An 8,835-nucleotide genomic window follows, 5' to 3' on the forward strand; every position below is an offset into this window, starting at 1 on the left:
ATGAATTGTTGAATGTGAAACTGATGATGTGCCCTGTAAACTTTCACTCAATCCACAATAAAAACCTTAAATTAAAAAATAAATAAATAAAAAGACAAAAATCATAAAGATTTAATAAACATTAGCACAACAATGTTTGAAATGAAAATGAAAAGAAAACCCATAAATAAAATTAATTCAACCCAAAAAATGATGTGGAACAAAGAAACTCACAGCACCACAAAAACACACAGAAAAATGGCAGCAATCAGTTCATACTTATTGAAAATTACACTGGTATAAAAGGATTAAATATACTAGTCAAGAGACATAGAGAGCAGGATGGATAAGAAAACAGGATCCTTCAATATGCAGTCTACAAGAGACACATCAAAAAGATGGAGACAGCCTAAACACCCATCATCAGAAGAATGGTTAAGCAAATTAATGCATAGACACACAATGGGGTATTGTGCAATGTTGAAGAATAACAATGAATTTTCAAAGTACCTCACAAAATGGATGAACATGGAGGACATTATACTGAGTGAGATTGGTCAATCACAAAAACACAAATATTTTATGAGACCACTGTTGTAAGAAGCTAAAAGATTTTCTTTATAATGCAAACAATCTAGGATGGTAATATCATAGAGGAAAATTTATCCAAGGGCTAGATGGTAGACACTTTAATGTGGGTGACTGGCCAGACAATATATAACAAAAGGGAGGTTTTCAAGGAAAGACAACGGTAGCAGAACTCATGTCACAAGGAGAAATGCAATAGTTTAAGTTAATAGAGGTAATACTGTTAAGTGTTGGTACATGGAGGGGAGTGCAATCATTGCAATGAAACAAAGTAGATAATTTTTTTAATGCAAAACTGTTGACTGCTCTGTAAACCTTCACTCAACTGACAATAAAAAGGCAAGAAAGAAAGGCAGGAAGAAGGAAAGAAAAGATCCAAATGGAAATCAAAAGAGACTCTGAAACTAACTCTATTAAAGAAGCTAAAGCAGTTGGATGAAATGAAGAAAAAGAGCTGAACAAAAAATCTCAAAGGGCAGCTTGAGAAGATAAAGTCAAGTATGCTAATGAATTGTGAAAAGACCTGGAGTTAGAAAACCAAAAAGGAAGCACATACTCAGAATTTTCAAGCTGAAAGAATTGCAGAAAAATTTGTCTGGACTTGCAATACTGAAAGATTCTATGGGCAAAATACTGAATTACACAGAAAGCATCAAAAGACGATTGAAAGAATACACAGTATCACTGTACCGAAATGTACAACCATTTGAAGAGGAAGCATATCATCAAATACTGATGGTATTGAAGGAAGAAATCCAAGCTGGACTGAAGACACTGGTGAAAAAGAAGGCTCCAGAAATTGATAGAAAAAAACCTGAAATCTGTCAACAAACTGACACAGTGCTGGAGTTGCTCACTCATCTATGCCAAAAAATGTGGAAGATGTATCAAGCTGGTTAGAAGAGATCCATATCTGTGCTCATTCCAAAGAAAGGTGACCCAACAGAATGTGGAAATTATTAACATCATATGCAAGTAAAATTTTGTTGACAATAATTTTTAAAAGGCTGAAACAGTACATAGACAGGGTTGTTGTTGTTGACATAAATTCAAGCTGGATTCAAAAGAGGATGTAGAATGAAGGACATCATTGATGGTGTCAGATGGGTCTTAGCTAAAAGCAGAGAATACCAGAAAGATGTTTACTTGTGCTTTATTGACTATCCAAAGGCATCCAACTATGTGGATCATGACAAACTATGGATAACATTGTGAAGTATTCCAGAACACTTCATTGTGCTCATGGGGAACCAGTACATAGATCAAGAGGCAGTCATTTGAACAGAAAGGGGGATACTATATGATTTAAAGGAGTCCTGGTGTGGCGCTGTGGGTTAATGCATTGGACTGCAAAGTCTATTTGAACTGCGATGACAGTGACTCAAGTTCATCAGTCACTCCTTGGAAACCCTATACAGGGTTGCTATAGCTTGGAACTGACTCAACAGTACTGAAATACAACAACATATGGTTTAAAATCAGGAAATGTGTATGCCAGGGTTGTATCTTTTCACCATACTTATTAAATCTGTAGGCTGAATAATCTGAGAAATTGGCTTATATGAAAAGGAGGTGGCATCAGAACTAGAGGAAGACTCATTAACAAACCGTGATATGTAGATCACATAACCTTGTTTCCTAGAAGCAAAGAAGACTTGAAACAATTGCCGATGAAGAGCAAAAACCAGCTTTAAGTATGAATTACATCTTAATGTGAAAACAAAAAAACTCCTTACAACTGAACCAATAAATAAGATCATGATAAATGGGGGAAATATTCAAGTTGTCAAAGACTTCATTTTGTTTGGATCCACAATCAACACTCATACAAAGAGTGGCCACGACATCAAACTACTGATTGCATTCAGCAAATCTGCTGTAAGAGACCAGTTAAAAGAGTTAAAGATGTCAGTTTGAGGATTAAGGTACACCTAACCAAAGCTATAAGGAGCTCTGATTGCATAGTGGTTACGAATCGGGCTGCTAACCTCAAGGTCAGCAGTTCAAAACTACCAGCTGTTCTATGGGAGAAAGATGAGGCTTTCTGCTCTGTAAAGATTTACAGCCTCAGAAACTCTGTATAGGGTCACTATGAGTCGGAACCAACTCCACGGCATATAACCACCACCACCAACCCAAGCCATGGTATTTTTAGTCACTTCATATTCATGTGAAAGTTGAACAATGAATAAGGAAGACCATAGAAGAATTGATGCATTTGAATTATGGGGTTGGTGAAGAATATTGAAAGTATTATGGACTGCCAGAAAAACAAACAACTCTCCTGGAAGTAGAGCCAGAATGCTCCTTAGAAATCAGTATGGTAAGACTTCATCTCTTGTGCTTTAGACATGTTGTCAGGAGGCATCAGTCCCTAAAGATAGACATCATTTTTGGTAAAATGAAGGGTCCACACACACACAAAAAAAATGGAAGAGATGGACTGACATAGTGACAGCAACAATGGCCTCAAATACAACAAAATTCTGAAGATAGTGAGGGAGCAGACAGTGTTTGATTTTATTGTGCATAGGGGAGCTCTAAGGACTTACTGGTAGCATAGTGGTTACGAATCAGGCTGCTAGCTGCAAGGTCAGTAGTTCGAAACTACCAGCTGTTCCGTGGGAGACAGATGAGGCGTTCTGTTCCCATAAAGATTTACAGCCTTGGCAACCCTGTACAGGGTCGCTATGAGTCGGAACCAACTCCACGGTACACAACAACAACAACAAGGGTAGCTATGAGTCAGAATAGACTTAGCAGAACATTACAACAACAACAGTATTGTTGTGAAAGCTGGACAATGAAAAAAGAATGCAGAAAGAGACCTGATGGATTTGAATGATAGTGTTGGTGAAGAAGATAGAGTATGCCTTGGATTCCCAGATGAATGAACAAATCACTCTGAAGAAACACAACCAGAATGTGCATTAGAAGCAAGCATAGTGAGACTTTGGTTCACTTACTTTGGATGTCATCAGGAAAAAACAATCTCCATAAAAGGAAATCATGTTTGGAATGTAGAGGGTCAGCAAAAAAAAGAGGGAAACCCTGTGTGAGAGAGGCTGACACAGTAACTTCAACAATGAATTGAAACATGAAAATGAACATGAACATGAGGTGGTACAGGAACAGTAGCATTGTCTTCTGTTATACATAAAAGTCACTATGCGTGGACGTTAGCTCAATCACAACTAACAAACTCAACAGCAGCAAAAGAAAAATGTCCGGGCTAACATATAAATATAAATTCTCTTTTAAGCCAGGTTATTATTTTCTGTGATGTACAAAATACTGTTTGTTTTATGAACCATCATACCCCATACATTTTTCACAATCACTTCTATGAACTGCATCTGAAATCCTGATGGTGATCACTTCTGAGCCTATACCTGAAAACTCCTTGTCTTAGTTCTAGGGTCCCTTTGGCAAATGCATTGCTGTGGCTCACTCTCTCCACCTAAGGAATGTTTTCTAAAAGCTATTAATCCTGTCAAGCAGGCGCACAATTCAAATATTTCAAGGAATGGTCAGCCAGCTATGAGTGGCCCAGGGAGATATGGCATTTCTGTCTCCAGGGACATTCAGTAAGGGAATGTAAACCATATGTCCAATCGGATTTAGTGTGGGCATACTCTGACTTGTGCAGGAGGCTGAGCCAGATGTTCTCTGAGGTCTCTTCCTGCTCAAGAATTTGATGACACCGGCTCTTCATTTCTCCTGAATCGACAGCTGCTGAATTCATTCAAATAATCTAATTTGAAATTCTGTTTCTGGAACACAGACAGACATCTTCCGCCCAGGCAGAACAAAGAGAGGAACAGGGAGCCTAAATGGGAGATATTTTAGATATTTTCAGACAGAGAAGCCAACAATCTGTTCATTTGTGGGGGCTTTGACCTCTTGTTTTGAAGGGAAACATGAAAAATACAAAGAACATAAATATTTTGCCTTCCCCAATTTTCCAATCTGGGCTAAACAAATGTCTCCTCTGGACCCAACTTAATTCCCCAGGACATATTTGAAAAGCAATGTGGATATCAGATGATGGGGATATTTTTAAATGAATTCATCATTTTTCAAGAAATATGAATATATTGGTTTCAGGGAGAAGAACAGAGTTCTCCCAAAGTTTTGATACAAACTTTTAAAAAAAGAATCTTTCCTTCCTCCCATTTGGTTACCTGAAATCCGCAGGTGGGGAAAAGACATAGACATGGGGAAAGAGGGCAGACAAGCTCTTTCCACTCTATACCAGGATCTGAAGTGGATGTGCATAAAAGTTCTACCCTGCAGGCAAGGGGAATCTGAGACCCACAAATTTCACATCTGTGTTTGTTAGCATGGTCTTCTGCCCCTGGTGGCTTTTCTCAGTATTGCACATACACCACACTGAAGTCTGGAATAGAGCTTCATAACAGTTCAGAAAAATGTTTGTCACCTAGGCTAGAGATTTCATCTCCTACAACCATTAATGTCTGGATTCCTCTGGAACATTTCCAAAGGAAGGCCCTAGACATATCAGGGACAGTGACAAGAACAGGTCGGAGGCTGGTCTTAGTTAAAGCAATGGAGCACGGCAAGGGTTACTTTTGTGTGCTGCTTGGGACTTTGTAGTATGATTAAGGTGAATTTTCTTTACAAAAAAAAAAAGTGAAACAAGTTGCTCATTTTCACATCAGAGTTTTTAACAAAAAATTAAATGTTAAATGGTGAAATAGAGGGAGTTGCTACCCCGTGGGATCAGAGTGCATATAGTGTAAAGCAAAATGGTTCTCATCTCTATACTTCCTAGGCCAGCAGAAGAGCTTTCCTCTGACCAATTTGGCCACCTAGTAGCCTAAATAGTCCATTAAACCCACCAGAGTCCTAAGCACCCATAATGAAGCAGGACTGTTCTGTTGTTGTTTTTATGTGCTGTGGTGTCGGTTCCAACTCAGAGTGACCCTGTAAAGGGTTTCTGAGGCTTTAAATCTTTATGGGAGCAGAAAGCTTCATCTTTCTGCCACCAAACAGCTGGCTGTTTCAAACTGCTAACTGTGAAATTAGCAGCCGGATTCGTAACCACTACGCTACTGTAGTTGTTGTTCGGGGCCATTGAGTCAGTACTGACTAATAGTGACCTTATGCACAGCAGAATGAAACACTGCCCAATCCTGGGCCAACCTCACTACTGTTGCTGTGCTTGAGACCATCAATGCTGCCACTTGAACAATCAATCTCGATGGGGGTCTTCCTCTTGTTCTCTGACTCTCCACCTTACCAAACATGATATCCTTCTCCAGCAACTGGTCCCTCCTGAAAATATGAGAGACGAAGTTTGGTCATCCTGGCCTCCAAGGAGCACTCTGGCTGCACTTCTTCCATCACAGATCTGTTGGTTCTTTTGACAGCCCATGGCAGTTTCAATATTCTCCTCCAACACCATAACTCAAAAGCATCAATTCTTCGTCAGTCTTCCTTATTCACTGTCCTGCTTTTGCATGCATATGAGGTTATTGAAAACACCATGGCTTGGGTCAGGCGCACCTTAGTCCTCAAGCTGTCATCTTTGCTCTTCAACACTTTAAAAAGGTCTTGTGCAGCAGATTTGCCTAATGCAATACATCATTTGATTTCTTGACTGATGCTTCCATGAATGTTGATAGTTGATCCAAGAAGATTGAAGTCCTTGACAATGTCAATCTTTTCTCCATTGATAAGAATGTTGTTTATTGGTCCAGTAGTGAGGATTTTTGTTTTCTTTACATTGAGATGTAAACCATACCAAAGGCTTTGTTCTTTTATCTTTATCATAAATGCTTTAAGTCCTCTTCACTATCAGCAAGCAAGGTTGTATCATCTGTACATTGCTGCAGGTTGCTAATGAGTCTTCCTCCAAGCCTGATGCCACATTTTTCTTCATAGAACCAAGCTTCTCCGATTATTTGCTCAGGATACAGGTTGAATACCTATGGTGCAAGAATACAACCCTGTCACACACCTTTCTTAATATTAAACCATTCAGTGTCCCTATGCTCTGTTCGAACAACTGCTTCCTGGTCCAGGTCCAGGTTCCTCATAAGCACAATTAAGTGTTCCGGAACATGCTGTACTTCGCAATGTTGTCCATAGCTTGTCATTATCCACACAATCGAAAGCCTTTGCGTAGTCAATAAAGCACAGGTAAACATCTTTCTGATATTCTCTGCTCTCAGCCAAGATCCATCAGACATCAGCAATGATATCTCTCATTCCACGGTCTCTTCTGAACCTGGCTTGAATCTCTGGAAGTTTTTTGTCAATGTATGCTTGTAGCCATTTATGTATTACCTTTAGTAAAACTTTACTTGCATGGGAAATCAAAGAGATTGTCCTATGATTTCCACATTCCATTGGGTCACCTCTCTTTGGAATGGGCACAAATATGGATCTCTTCTAATCAGTCAGCCACATAGTTGTCTTCCAAATTTCTTGGCAGAGTTGAGTGAGTGCCTCCTATGGTGCCTCACTTTCTTGAAAGCTTTCAATTTTTATTCCATCAATTCCTGGTGCCTTGTTCTTTGCCAATTCTTTCAATGCACCTTGGACTTCCTCCTTCAGTATCATTGGTTCTTGATCATATGCTACCTCTTGAACAGGTTGAACATTAACCATTTCCTTTTGGTACAGTGCCTCTGCATATTCCTTCCATCTTCTCTTGATGCTTTCTGCATCATTCAATAATTTGCCCAGTGGATCTTTCAATAACAAAAGCAGAGGTTGAATTTTTTTCTTCAGTGCCCCCAGCTTGATAAATGCTGAGCATGTTCTTCCTTTTTGGTTTTTGGATTCCAGATCTTTGCACATTTTGTTGTAATATTTGGCTTTATCTTTTCAAGCTGATCTTTGAAATTTTCTGTTCAGCTCTTGGACCTCCTCATTTCTTCCATTTGCTTTAGCATCTCTACAATGGAGAGCAAGTTTCAATGTCTCTTCTGACATCCATTTTGACCTTTTCCTTCTTTCTTGTCTTCTCAATGACTTTTTGCTTTCTTCATGTATGATGTTCTTGATATCATCCCACAACTCTTCTGGTCTTCAGTCTTTAGTGTTTAATGTATCAAATCTGTTCTTCAGATGGTCTCTAAATTCAGGTGGGATATATTCAAGGTCATATTTTGCCTCTCATGGACTTGCTTTCATTTTCTTCAACATCAGTTTGAATTTGCATATGAGTAATTGATGGTCTGTTTTAAAGTTTGCCCCTGGCCTGGTTTACACTGATGATATGGAGCTTTTCCATCGTGCCTCTCTGCTGATGTAATCAATTTGATTTCTACATATTCGATCTGGTGAGGTCCATGTGTACAGTTGTCTCTTATGTTGTCTAAAGAAGGCATTTGAAATGAACAATAATTGATTGTGCAGAATTTTATCATGTGATATCCAGCATCATTTCTATCACTAAGACCATATTTTCCACCTACTGATCCTTCCTCTTTGCTACCAACCATTTCATTCCAATCACCATTAATGATCAATACATCTTGATTGCCTATTTGATCAATTGAAGAAGTTGGTAGAATTCTTCTATTTCATCCTCACTGGCTTTAGTGGTTGGTGCATAAATTTGAATAATAGTGGTATTAACTGAGCTTCCCTGTTGTTGGTGTGGTTGTCAGGTGCCATCGAGTCAGAACCAACTCATAGCGACCCCATGCATGGCAGAACGAAACAATGTCCAATCCTGGGCCAACCTCACTACCGCCGCCACACTCGATGCCGTCAATGATGCCACCTGGCCGATCCATCTCGCTGGGGGTCTTCCTCTTTTTTCTGACCCTCCATCTTACCCAGCATGGCATCCTTTTCCAGCAACTGTTCCCTCCTAACAATATGTCCAAAGTATGAGAGACGAAGCTTAGCCATTCTGGCCTCCAAGGAGCACTGTGGCTGCACTTCCTCCAAAAGAGATCTATTGGTTCTTTTGGCAGTCCATGGCACTTTTGGTATTCTCCTCCAACATGGATATTATCATATCACAGACAACATTGGACCTCATGACTGACCTGGATATGTTCTATTTGATGATGAATGCACCACTGTTCCTCTTCAATTTGTCATTTCCAGCATAGTAAACCATGTGGTCATCAGATTCAAAATGGCTAATACCAGTCCATTTCAGCTCACTGATGCCTAAGATATCCATGTTTATGTGTTCCATTTCATTTTTGACAACTTCCAATTTTCCCAGATTCATACATCGTACATTCCATGTTGCAATTTTCAACGGATGTTTACAGCTGT

The sequence above is a fragment of the Chrysochloris asiatica genome, unplaced genomic scaffold (assembly GCF_000296735.1).
Source record: "Chrysochloris asiatica unplaced genomic scaffold, ChrAsi1.0 scaffold00173, whole genome shotgun sequence".
NCBI classification, from domain to species: domain Eukaryota; kingdom Metazoa; phylum Chordata; class Mammalia; order Afrosoricida; family Chrysochloridae; genus Chrysochloris; species Chrysochloris asiatica.